The 13,929-nt window shown below is 44.7% G+C and overlaps 1 protein-coding gene across 4 annotated transcripts in view; it reads left to right on the forward strand.

Moving 5' to 3' along the window:
* The first annotated feature begins 430 nt into the window (after positions 1-430).
* PLXNB1 (plexin B1) overlaps positions 431-13,929 on the forward strand; it is a 319,785-nt gene continuing 306,286 nt past the window's right edge. For 2 of the 4 annotated variants that reach the window (XM_068254005.1, XM_068254008.1), the window contains exon 1: positions 431-924. The gene's annotated coding sequence lies outside the window, so the exon portion shown is untranslated. The remainder of the gene's footprint in view (positions 925-13,929) is intronic. The other 2 variants (XM_068254007.1, XM_068254009.1) reach the window with 1 other exon arrangement.

Consider the following 13,929-nt stretch of genomic DNA (forward strand, 5'->3'; position numbering starts at 1 on the left):
TGTATATAGGTAGAGGAAATCTGACTGTAGTCACTTTAAAAGTACGGATTTAATCACAAACTGAAAAATTGACTCGTCTGAGACGGCAGTGTATGACTGACAGATCAGACTCGAAAAGAGTTCAGGAATCAATGTTCTGCCCTATTTTACAGAGCCACTCATTGGGATGGCTGTCTAAGCAGCCTGGCTGAAGAAGAGAATCTAATTGCTTCTGGGAATGTGATTATTTCCGTCTGCTGTTAAGCAGCAGCTATCAGTGTAGCACAGACATGTAGCTGGAGGTGACACTGCTGCTACGTTCTATTACCAAACAACCTGCATAGCCTGAGCTATAGGGGAGAGGGCGTGGCCAGAGCTAGAGCCTGGGAATCTGGGCGCGGCTAGGCAAATACCCGATCTGATTTCCAGCCTGCTGCAGCGCTGGGGGGCGTGGTCGTCCCCATTGAGTTTGGGAAAGCGGAGAGGAGGCAGATTGAAATCTGGAGGGGGAGAGAGAAGCACTGGAGTGATGCTGAAGACGAGCTTTTCTCAAGTAATCCTCGGGAGACCGACACACAAAGGGGACCTGCAAGCGGGGTGCACATTCCCTGGAAGCTGGTAAAGGATTTGGGGGAATCCTAAAAAAACAGCAAAAAGATCCTTCAAAATGTACAGAGCGGGGATTCCGTGAGCGCTGCTGGGAGCACACTAGAGACACTCTGCATAATGGAGAGAGTGCATGCCCAAGCGTGATGACCCCTGCCTGAGACATCCTATCCAGGAGGACAGCAGCAACACCTCTGCCTGCACAAAGGGAACTCTGCATACATCTGCCTGGCTACTGTGACACCTGCATTGTGCGGCTGTTGGTGCCACCAGGGCAGTGCCAGGCTCCCCTTCCTTGGATTACACAAAAGGCATCTGGGAGACAGAACTTTCAATCAGGTAAGGGGAGTAAATGTTCTAAACCGAGTCTGGACTGTCAAATACAGCTGCTGCCAAATCCTGTTTATTTTTCCAATCTAGCCCAGTGCTGAAAAGGTCTTTATCCTCTGGGAGTCAAAGCTGTAGCAAGTGTGGAAGCCAGACTGGCTGCTGCTGTTTCTCTAGCTCCATGTGTGCCACCATCAGCCAAATGCACTATGCATTCTGTGCCACAGTGGCCAATGCCATAGCTGCCTCTTGTTTCCAGGGGCAGATCTCAAGTTATGTGAATGTGTCCGCTGCACAGAAATATTCATTCATGTTCTACACGCTTCTCACCATCTCATTTTCAGTGGTTAGTGTCTTATATGTGGAGAAGGGTTTCTGTCTTGTTAAATTGTTTACTTTTTATGAAATAAATGCTTAAATATGTTTAACATTCCTGCACTTTAATTTTCTTTGCCGCTGGCGTGGTTTAAGAAGGCTTGCAAATGAAACTAGAGAAAAAGTTGGGTGGTTACTAAGAGCGATTAGATTTCTGCTGTTAATTGAAATGAGGGGTGCATACACATCCAATTGTGATTAACCAATTTTACCATTGCCATGTAGTAGGTTTACCCAACAGATTTTGAATATTATGAACAGATTGTGTAGGTTGGCTTTCATAGTACATGGAGGTGGTAAAATTGGTCAATCATTGGCCAATCAAAATTGGAGTGTGTGTACGCTGTAAAGCCTGGTACACACTTTCAATTGTGATTGGCCAATTTTACCACCTCCATGTAGTACGTTACCTACACTGTTCATAGTATTCAAAGTCTGTTGACCCTCATATTACATGGAGGTGGTAAAACTGGTCAGTGATTGGCCAATCATAATTAAGTGTACCAGGCGTTAAGGTCTATTTTTAAAGGAGTATTGATCTGCTAATTAATTTTTGCTTATTTGATCACCAGTTAGAACAATCAGATGCCTCCTTTATTATGACCATGTTCTATAACAAGATTTTATTCCTTTCCATTGGCGATCATTGCCTAATGTAATTGCCTTGGGTCCCTTTTCCACTAAGAAACTGGTGTGATGCGATCGCGCTGTGATGCAATTGCGTTTCATTCTATTTCCACTACTGCCACAATCTGACAGGTGTACAGCGCAATTACATATGCAACTGTAGAAATAAAACAGGCGTGAAAATGTTTTCAGTTGGATCGCGGGAACAAAATTGCATTTACGATCTTTCCTGCACTTCTATACCTTTTTTGTATAGGAGCTCAAGTGCATGACAAATGCAGCAGGACAATGAAAAACCATTACATCTCAAACGTTGTTGGATACGGTCTTTGCGGATTCCATTACTTTTAAGTCTCTGTTGGTTTATGATCAGAATCAGATCTTAGTTTTTAAGTATCTATCGTTTTACAATCAGATCGCAAAAAGCTACTAGTGGAAAGGGCGCCTTAAAGTGGCGGTGCACAGCTAAGGTTACTGGAATGGACTACATTTCACAAACCGTGGTTCTCTAAAAGCCCCCATTGGCTCCTGCTGCAGTCACTGATTTCTCACTTCTTTTGAAGTGACAGTTAAGCTTGGCACACACTTTCAATTATGATTGGCCAATCCCTGACCAAGTTACACCTCTATGTTGTATGAGGGTGTACCTGCACCCATCTGCTTATAAATAATATCTGTTGACTCTCCTACTACATGGAGGTGGTAAAATTGGTCAGTGATTTTAAAATCCTAATTGAAAGTGTGTACCAGGCTTAAGAGTTGATCGCTAATAATGCACATTTTTCTTAGTTGATGCAAATTTGGTCGGAATTTTATAACCAATTGCAGTTGGTCCTAGCAAAATGGACTGCACCTGCATTTGGTCGGTCCAATTTTATTCTGCATACAGATTGCAACCAAATTTACTTTAGCTTGGAAAATGTGCAAGGATAGTGTATAGTGATGCACAAGGTGTTTGGGGAAGGGAAGGAAAGGGGGGGGCGTTTGAGGAGAAAGACACCTAATTTTCGATCATTTAATCTGATCATCACTTTTTTAGTTCTGCTGATCTCTGGAAGAGCATTGTTACTTCTCTAGTAATGGCAGATTTCTAGCTATCTACTGATTTTCCACCTTTCTCAGTAGATGCCTACATGGTTGCCCGGGGCAACAGCCTCTCCTTGGTCCTCTGTAAAAACTTTAAAAACTAGTTTCAGCTTTCCCAAACTTGCTTGAATCCAGTTGTGTTCTAGGATTACAACACCTGACATGACTTGTGTGCTGGGACTTGCAGTCCGTCAGTCACTGGAGTACTGAGCAATTCCTTCGCCTGCTGTAAGGTGTACAGTACACTAGGCAGGGCTGATGCTGATATTCGTCTATCTTCCTTCTGTGGATCCAGCTGTGCTGGCATATGAATGGTTAAATGGATTTGTTATAACTACTCCATTTATAAACTATTTACAGGATTCACTGAAGCATCAAGAGTCCCCTGTGGCTGATGTTGTATATTATTAGGGTAAAAACTGTTGCATAATTTGCAATTTTCAGAATGTGTCCCGCTGGGGAATAAAGAATAGGATTAGGAGCCTCCTGCGCACAGAAGCAAACACATCATGGAACTATGAACAGAAGCCCAGCTGTGTTGATGTGTGATGCTTCAAAGTGAAATTAATACTGGCAGCCTGGTTTTAACTTGATTTTTTTTCTTCTTTCATAACATGTCTTGCTTGTTCTGTTTTTTAAAGAAAAAAAAAAAAAGTGCAAAGATAAAATTTTCTGTGTGCAGACAGCGAGTAATTCTTAACCAGTCAGAAACCTGCTTGCATCAGTTTCTGTGCTCAGTTGCTAAAGTTTGACATTCTGATTGGATGATGATGTACGCTCACAGAGGGTGTTGCGTTTCCTGTGACTGCAGGATAGCAGCACTGCATATGAACGCATGTCATAGTGAAACGCATTTTTTTCATAATTCCAAAACTATTGTGATTTGCCCTTATTGGCTCTGGGGCCTATTTATAATGGCAGCGATGGTCAAAGGGATGCAAATAGTTCTGAGTTGATGCAGGAATATGCAAATTTTGTATGCAAATAAATTGCAATAAAAGTGGCACTCTGCTGGTACCTGAGCTTTGGTCTCCTTTTGATTTTCTGTATTACATTGCCAGTAAATTCCATGTTTGTACTGTTTTATGAAGCAGCCAATCAGCACTGGACAGATCCTCAGATAGGGTTCAATATTTTCAAAGTAGGAAATGCTATACGGGGCAGAGTGGTGGAAAAAGCATGTTTTGTTTTTATCAAATACCCTTTTGACCCTTTCTTTGGGAATCGCCACTTTAAAAAGTGTATGAATGCTTACCTCTGTTTTTGGCAGAGAGGTTGATCACCACTTTCGATTCTGATAAGTGGAGCCTTGGATTGCCACTGTAGGGTAGTTAAGGTGAAGATCAGTGCTCTGATTTCTTACTGTAAAGAAGCAGGTTGCTCCATTATAAATATTTCTGTCAATGGGGTGTAATCTGCAGGGGAGCAATGAAGTGATGACTTGCAATCAGTTTGCCACTACTTCCTTAATAGCCTTTAAAGTGTACCAGATACCTCATTAACTAAAGATTTGCTACTTACCTAGAGCCTCCTCCCGCCCCATAAACATGTGCGAGTCCCACGCCGTCCTCCCGCGGGCTGCCGTTCAGCAGCGATCAGCCCCGGTAACTTGCTCAGTCGGGTCCAGTCTGGGTCTTCAGCGCATGTGTAGACCTCCCGCACATGAGCAGTAGACCCGGACTGAGGCGACTGAGCCAGGTAAGAACGGCAGACCGCGGGAGGATGACGTGGGATTTGCATGTGTTTATGGGGCGGGAGGAAGCCCTGGGTAAGTATCAAATCTTTAGGCAATGAGGTCTCTGGTTTACTTTAAAGGACAACTGAAGTGAGACGAATATGGAGGCTGCCATATTTATTTCCTTTTAAACAATACCAGTTGCCTGGCAGCCCTGCTGATCTATTTGGCTGCAGTAGTGTCTCAATAACACCAGAAACAAGCATGCAGCTAATCTTGCCAGATCTGACAATAATGTCAAACTCCTGATCTGCTGCATGCTTGTTTAGGGTCTATCGCTAAAAGTATTAGAGGCGGAGAATCAGCAGGACAGTAACTGTTATTGCTTAAAGTGTACCTGTGATGGGAATACAACAAAAAAAATATACATACCTGGCTTGGGCTTCCTCCGGTCTGATCGCTCCCACGCCATCCTCTTCTGACTCCCCGTTTGCCCCCAAACAGCCCCGGAAAATCAGTCAGTGCAGTCTGGCCAGGCATGCTCTCGTCACTGAGAGCATTCTGTGCGCATAGGCACAGCCTGCGCATGAGCAGTTGGTCCAGGAGTTTCTGGGGGCCAATTGCAGGCGAACAGTCAGTCAGAAGAGGCTGGTGTGGCAGGAGGGGGCTGAAGGAAGCGATAGATAGATAGATATAAATTTTTCTCTTTTAGATTTCAGCATGAAACCTATTAAATGATTAGCACTACTCCTCAGTGTCCACCCTGTAAATGCAGGAACCCTAGGCAGAGTATTAGAGCAGCAGAATGCTCTGGCACTCACTGCTCCAGTGACATTGCGGTTTACCTAGGTGCATACTTTGCTGGCTCCCTACGGGCATCGGGCGATGACAGCAGTACAGAGGAAGGCGCATGCCAGCTGGAGCAGTAAGAGTCAGAATGCTTTGCTGTCATAGTGCTCAAGGGAGAGCAGCATTAGCAGTGGGGATGCATTACCAGCTGTAGGCCCCCTTGCATGTATACCGTTGTGCCCCCTCCCCGATCAACCACCAAAAAAACAGTCCAGTTTCTACAAGAAATTGAGTGACTTACGATTGGATGGCACTTTGTGTTCAAATCTTCGGCAGATTTGATCAGTGATCAAATCTTCCGAGTAATGTCTCATGGTGTATGGGAAGCTTTTTCAAGTGTTTTTTTCTGCACCTGTGTGTTTAAAGACCACTTTTTATTTTATTTTATTTTTTTTTTAAAGGAAAACTGTAGTAAGGGAAATTATGGCTGCCATGTTTAAAATCCCGTTGTCTGGCAGTCATGATATGCTCAGCAGCCAAGAAATTGTTTTGTTTTATTTATTTTCTTCTTCTTTTTGGAGGAAATTACAGATGGCACCTTTTTTTATGTTACTTTAAAACTGAAGTTAGACATCTAATCGCAGGGCTGACATAAATTCTTTATGGAATGTTTTATCAGCTAAAATATTTTTATGCCCCGTTCAAGGTGCACTGTGACATTGCAGAATAATTCTGCATTACAACTCGCTGCCCATACAATTCTACAGATCTGTTCACAGTACTTTTTTGTAAGTGATCGCATTATTCTAACTCGCTGCATGCAGGCTTTGCATTAAAGTCTGTCAAGTCTTCATTGCAGGACACACTCATTATAAAACATTGTAACACATGCATTATAAAACTGACCACTGTACACCAACCTTAAAGTGCACCTGGAAAATAATTTTTTTTTAGATAATTACCACTGTAGTAGGATCCTCTTACAGGCCACTATTCCAGTGCTGGGTCCATCTAAACATTGTAAAGAGCTTGTTCAATGTGTTTCTGCGCATAAGGTTGGTGCATTCCGAGTAGAACAAATCCTCTCATGCATGGCTTTTTTACTCTGTGCATAAGCACCTTGTTCTACTGGCCGTGCATGCCCAGTACGCATGCGCTCATACACAGCCTGGAATTCAGCCAGAAGAGGAGGGTCCTGCGGAGGAATCTTGCCCTTAGATAAGATCTGGGAACCCTCTGTTCAAAGTGTACCTGAGGTGGAGCCACGGCAATAAAATATACATACATGGGGCTTCCTCCAACCTGATTGCTTCTACATCGTCCTCTTCTGACTGCCCATTCGCTGGCTCCGGAAAATCCTCCAGGTGCAGTCCGGCCAGGCGTGCTCCCCCTGTCTCGCTCCTGGTGACGTGAATGTGGCGGGAGCGCACATGCGCTGTTGGCCCCGGACCGGAGGACTTTCCTTGGCCATTTGCAGGAAAATGGGGAGTCGGAAGAGGAGCGAACAGGCCGGAGTGGACTGGAGGAAGCCCTAGGTATGTATATTTTATTGCTGTGGCCCTATCTCGGGTTCCTTTAAGTAATCTGTCATTTTTGCTTTCATTTCTACTGATCTAGTCCAGTGAATCAGGTAGGCGAGCAACACAGAACATCCAGTATGAGCAGCTATGTGACCCGTTCTCCTCTTTGCATGGACAACATTTTACCCCCAGCCTGCTTTCTGGATACTGCCGGTAGTGTTGTGGTTTTTCTTTTGTCAAGTTGTACTACCAGGCCTAAACTTTAATCGGGTTGTTCTACTGGTTAGATGAAGTGTGGTCTCACTCACACTAACGTACCCCCTGACTTCTGCCTCACACTAACCGCCCCCCCCCCCCCCGCCACCCCTTCTCCTCATAAAACTTATTTCTGCACTCCTAACTCTAACCTGCCTTTAATCCCACTCCTATTAAGTAGCTGCCATCGACAAGCCGACAGGGATATCAGCAAGACGCTACTGAGCGTGTGCAGATAGGGTTTCTTAGCATGCCTCGATACATGACCTAAATCGACACCACAGTGGTTTATGACTTCAGTGTTCTCCCCAGGCTCTTTTAGCCGGGTGCTCCACCCGGCTAGATTTGGTGACCACCCGGCTGTCATCGGCTCACCTCCTCACATCCTCCTATGCTGTAAGCAGAGTTGCCCTGCATTTTCATCTCAACCCACCCGGCTACTTTTTCATGCCACCCGGCTACTTTTTCATGCCACCCAGCTGGAAAAAAATTCTGGGGAGAACACTGGACTTGATCATTCAGCTTCCCCTTGTAATTAAAGTGAACCTGAGGTGGCAAAAAAAAAAAAGTTAGATACTAAGCTAGAGGGAGGCCACTAGATAGTCTAGAGGCTTCCCATGTTCCCCATGACCCCACCGTTGACACTCACAGACTCTCTGCAGGTATCTTATCTTGGCTGCACTTCCGGCTGTGGATGAGTGTGGTTGTACTGCCCCTGCGTAAGTACGGTGGTGCTGTAAGCCGAAGCTGTACTTACACGCAGTACAGCCAAGCTTATGCCCGAAGGGGAGTGTGGCCACGAACTAAAAGAGGGTCCTGACTGTCGGCGGTGCGTACATACAAACAGCGCTGAGAAATTTGGGCACAGGGTGAAGCCGAAAAACTGCTCACCCTGCTCCTGCAAAAGTCCCAGTTAATTTACTATTCCCCCTCCAGGCTTCCCTGTTCTTAGGGGAAAGGCGTAATTCGTTCGCTAGCTACTCCTGGTGGCCTAGTTAACTGTTTTTAAAGTAATGTGGGCTCAGTCATTTGACAAAGCCCAAATTACTGTCTATAGCTGTAATTTATATTACGGCCTATTGCGACGCCCACAATTTTTTGCACTGTTGCGGTCGGTGGTGGGATTGAGGAGGATCCAGAGGCTTCTCTTGAACAAGTATCTAAGGTTTTGTTCGCCACCGTGGGTTATCTATAAGAAGACTGTAAGCCGCGTGTGATGTAGTAGCTCCTGACTGACTTAAAGTATAGCCCTCTCCTTTTTTGACCTGTGAGGGTAGCCTTGCAAGAACTGTATTGAACAGATATCAAGGCAGTACTTGTTTATATGTTTGTCTGTATCGGTGCATAAATGCCTGCCTGAAACTCTGCTAAATTTGGAAAAATGTCTGGCATTTGGAACAACTGTTGTGTGGGGTCAGTTCCCACTGTTGCTTCATTTCTCCCACACCGAACACTAAATGTTTTGATTATAATTGGTGACAGAATGAGGCTCTTACATCACACCTCAGGAATAACCCATCCTGCCCAATGACCTTGTCTTCAGACAGCCTTGCACAAAATGTTAAAACCATAGTTGCCCCTTTCGTGTTCCCTGCAGTGCCCTGTCTCCTGCCTTAAAGAGAACCCGAGGTGTGTTTAAAGAATGTTATCTGCATACAGAGGCTGGATCTGCCTATACAGCCCAGCCTCTGTTGCTATCCCAAACCCCCCTAAGGTCCCCCTGCACTCTGCAATCCCTCATAAATCACAGCCATGCTGTAAGGCTGTGTTTACATCTGTAGTGTCAGTCTCAGCTGCTTCCCCGCCTCCTGCATAGCTCCGGTCCCTGCCCCCGTCCCTTCCATCCAATCAGCAGGGAGGGAAGGGATGCAGGCGGGGACTGGAGTTCTGCAGGAGGCGGGGAGAGCAGCAGACTGACACTATAGAGATAAACACAGCCAGCTCTGACAAGCTGTTTGTCAGCAGCATGGCTGTGATTTATGAGGGATTGCAGAGTGCAGAGGGACCTTAGGGGGGTTTGGGATAGCAACAGAGGCTGGGCTGTATAGGCAGATCCAGCCTCTGTATGCAGATAATATTCTTCAAACCCACCTCGGGTTCTCTTTAAGCCCAATCTACACGATACGATTCTTTATACGATTTAATTATGATTCTATTTACGATCCGATTAAATCCGACATGTCCGATCAGGATTCGATACAATTCGATTTGCCATTTCAAAACAATGGCAAATCGAATTTGAATCGAATCCTGATCGGTCATGTCGGATTTAATCGGATTGTAAATAGAATCGTAAATAAATCATATAAAGAATCGTATCATGTAGATTAGTCTTTACATTTTTAAAGCCGTTATTGGCCTGGTGACATTTTTACCAAGCAATCTAGTTCAGTGTGTCTTTTTTTTTTTTTACTGGGCTGGTGCAGTAAAGTCTGTGGAGGTTGCCGGCTGTTGTGTTTTCCACCAGTGAATGGGGGAAACTGTCCTTGACTGATCTTGTGGAGCACAATAAATTACCCTGTAATATTTTCCTACCTATGGGGAGCTAGGAAATGCCTCCTGGGAAATTCACCTTCTTGTATGTCTGGCTCGCTGCTGATGCCTCGTGGAGCATCCCTGGAATTTTGGGACATTGGGAACAGCAGGATTCCGGTTGCCTTTGTTCCTCCTTCTGCGGAAAGTAGCTGTTGTGCTAGCAACTGTCAGGGATAACTGGTCTTGTTTGTGTGCTTGGGAAATTAAGATTGTTGCCTTGAAGGCAATCAATTTGTTTTAACCTTTTTGTTTGGGAAGAGAAGACTGCAGAGCCTTTTGTGTATTGCTCTTTGTGTTGAAAATACCTGCAAGTAGACAGGCTGGTGCAATCAGGTGGATGGACTTGAGAAAACGCCGATCTGAAAGTCAGCAGGAAAAAAAGCAGCAGTATTATGCTGGGAATACACCATGATATTTTTTGGGCAGATAGATGGTTTGTTCGATAATTTCCAACATGTCCGATCTGATTTTCGATCGTTTGTCTGATCGATTTCTCATAGAAGTGACTGGAAATCGATCAGAAAAATGATCGGAAAATTGATCGGACAGTAAATCTGCTGAAAAATCTCATTGTGTATTCCCAGCATTAGGGCTGGTTCACACTGGGAACAATTTTTGATACACTTGCTGATGTCTGGCAAAAGGCAAAGCGCTAGTCCAGTGTCGTCGCCCTTTGAGGGTGTTATGAGGTGTGTGTGTGTGTGTGGTGTTTTTTTTTTTCTGTGAATACGGCTCACGTCATCGGGAGCGTACTGCATTTGCTGTACACTCGGATATCCTTTAACTACTCTGTGACCACCTAACGCCAATTGGCGGCTGCAGAGTGGCTCCCCCATGACTGCCTAATGCCGTTTGGCTTTAAAGAGAATCTGTATTGTTAAAATCGCTCAAAAGTAAACATACCAGTGCGTTAGGGGACATCTCCTATTACCCTCTGTCACAATTTCGCCGCTCCTCGCCGCATTAAAAGTGGTTAAAAATGGTTTTAAAAAGTTTGTTTGTAAACAAACAAAATGGCCACCAAAACAGGAAGTAGGTTGATGTACAGTATGTCCACACATAGAAAATACATCCATACATAAGCAGGCTGTATACAGCATTCCTTTTGAATCTCAAGAGATCATTTGTGTGTTTCTTTCCCCCATGCACTGAAGTTTCAGGCTGCTCTTTTCTTCTTGCAAACAGCTTTGCCCTTGTTTGTAATTCCTCAGTATGTGAAAGCCCAGCCAGCTCAGAGGACAATTTATCCAGCTGATTAGAGCAGCTTCTCTCTTCTCTCTTATCTAAATAACACACAGGCAGTGTGCATAGAGGGGCCAGAAAGGGTGAGTTCATAGCAGAACCACAACACTGAAGAACTTGGCAGCCTTCCAGACACAGGCCGACAAGTCTGACAGGGGAAAGATACATTGATTTATTACAGAGACTGTCATAGTAGAAAGTGCTGCAGTTAGCCAGAACACATTAGAATAGCTTTTGGAACATGTAGGATGATAAAAAAACAGGATGCAATTTTTGTTACGGAGTCTCTTTAAGTCCTGAGGGCGGAGATTATCAGGGACCGTGTGTGCACATGTGCGATCGTTCCCTTCCTAGACAGGGAGCGGAGCTCCTCGAGGCTGGCAGGCTGTTAAGGGGAAAAAAAGCTATGTTGGTGGCAAGAAAAGGAGGCAAGTTTAATTTGTGTGCTAAGTTGTATGGCCGTGCAGCGAACTGTTAAAGCTGCAGAGAGCTAAATTGTAAATATAGCCTGGTCACTAGGGAGTTGCAAGCCTGTGGTCCTAAAGAGGTTAAAGGAATGTGCAAAAATACACATTCCTTTGAAGCATTTGTGAAGTGCTTTGCGACTGCGTTTTGCAGTGTGAGCTAAGCCTTATAATGGGGTTGACATGAAGTAGATCGCTGGTCTAAGAGTGCCCATACATTGCTTGATTGACAATCTGAAAATTTTCCTGAATCTGAGGAAAATCGATGCCGAAACATGGCTACCTGATCAGTCCTTTGATCAATTTCTAGCTAAAATTAGTAAAGAATCGCTGGAAGTTGCTGAGAAATCTTGTCCACAAGGGCACGATCGGGCACACAGTGGTACCAGCATTCAGTTTCCTAATGACTTATGCTAGGTACACACAATGAGGTTCTCTGACAGATTTCCTGCCAGATCGATTATTTCCAACATGTCTGATCTGATTTCTGATCAATTTTCTGTAAACTTGTATGGAAATAATCGATCTGGTAGGAAATCTGCCTGAAAATCTCATTGTGTGTACTAGACATGAACACACACACGAACACACACACACGAACACACACACACGAACACACACACACACGAACACACACACACACGAACACACACACACACGAACACACACACACACGAACACACACACACACGAACACACACACACGAACACACACACACGAACACACACACACCAGGTGAGCCTTCAACACACACCACTTGGAGGGGGAAGGGTGTCCTGGCAGGTGGCGGGGATGAGAGGAACTCCAATAGATTTTATGGTTGAATCTATCTGCAATGTGTGGGCAGGCAATGGACCCCCTTGTCAAATGTCTACACTATTCTGAAGAAGGGAACTGTACGTGACCCCCGAAACAACTGTCAACTTCTGGTGTTTGAAACGTCAATATAAGTTTAGCACACCAGGCTTCTCAGTTCTATTCATAAGAATAGGAATTGAGAAGCCTGGTGTGCTGAACGACCTATGGAATTTTCATTGATATATATAGGGTGTTGCGTTCCACCTAAAGTTATGCACCCAACTCACACGGTAAGGTCTAAGCCCTAAGCTTGGTAATAGGGCTGTGGATTCAAAGTCGGAATATTTTTGCTTACCTGGAGTTAGGAGTTGAAGAAGAAAATATGCATGTAACATGCTTTTTGTTTGTTTTACCTTGAACAATTGTTTGAAATTGTCCCTGAAAATGTACAGTCTGTAGAAGTGTCCCCTCTATGTCATTCACATTGTCTTTAAATGATGTTGGATCAGTGATGACTGAAAGCTGTTAATTTCATGTTCCTGCAGCCTGGTACCTCTCCCTCCCCTCTCCATAGAACACAATAGGCTGGCAGCTGATCATCACATTATACATACTGTATGCTAGTCCCCCAACTTGAGAACCCTGAATTACGCATGACCCGCCAATACGAAAGGCATGGATTCTTTGATTCTGTGGGAACAAGTAAAAAAAAAAAAAAAAAAAAAAAAAAAAAAAAAAAAAAAAAAAGGGGAAAAAAATTACATTGGAAATTCGATTTTTAAAAAATTCAAAGAAAAGATGGCTTTTAAACTTGTATAAGCAGGTACAGGGGGCAGAGGTGACAAAGGGGGACATTGGGGGCACAGCGGAGGTACAGGGGACAGAGATGGCACAATGTTTTGACTTAAGAACAGATTTAGGTTAAGAAGGAACCCACAGTTCTTATCTAGGGCTTGATTCACTAAAGCGTGCAAAGTGTTAGCACTAACATGCTTTGCACGTGCTAACTAGGGTGCTAAGCAGTTAGCACATGCAAACTACTTAGCACCCTAGTTAGCACGTGCAAACTACTTGGCACCCTATTAAGCGTGTGCAAACTACTTAGCACCCTAGTCAGCACGTGCAAACTGCTTAGCACCCTAGTCAGCAAGTGCAAACTGCTTGGCACCCTAGTTAGCGCGTGCAAACTACTTGGCACCCTAGTTAGCGCGTGCAAACTACTTGGCACCCTAGTTAGCGCGTGCAAACTACTTGGCACCCTGGTTAGCGCGTGCAAACTACTTGGCACCCTGGTTGGCGCGTGCAAACTACTTGGCACCCTGGTTGGCGCGTGCAAACTACTTGGCACCCTGGTTGGCGCGTGCAAACTACTTGGCACCCTGGTTGGCGCGTGCAAACTACTTGGCACCCTGGTTGGCGCGTGCAAACTACTTGGCACCCTGGTTGGCGCGTGCAAACTACTTGGCACCCTGGTTGGCGCGTGCAAACTACTTGGCACCCTGGTTGGCGCGTGCAAACCTTTTAGGCGTGATAAGTGAGTTATCACGCTTTTGTGAATCAAGCCCATTGTTCGTTAACCGGGGACTGCCTGTATACCAAAATTGGCATCACGATAGAGATCCTGTTTAAAAGTGGCAATCCTTTTAAGCT

The sequence above is a fragment of the Hyperolius riggenbachi genome, chromosome 9, assembly GCF_040937935.1.
Source record: "Hyperolius riggenbachi isolate aHypRig1 chromosome 9, aHypRig1.pri, whole genome shotgun sequence".
Lineage (NCBI taxonomy): Eukaryota > Metazoa > Chordata > Amphibia > Anura > Hyperoliidae > Hyperolius > Hyperolius riggenbachi.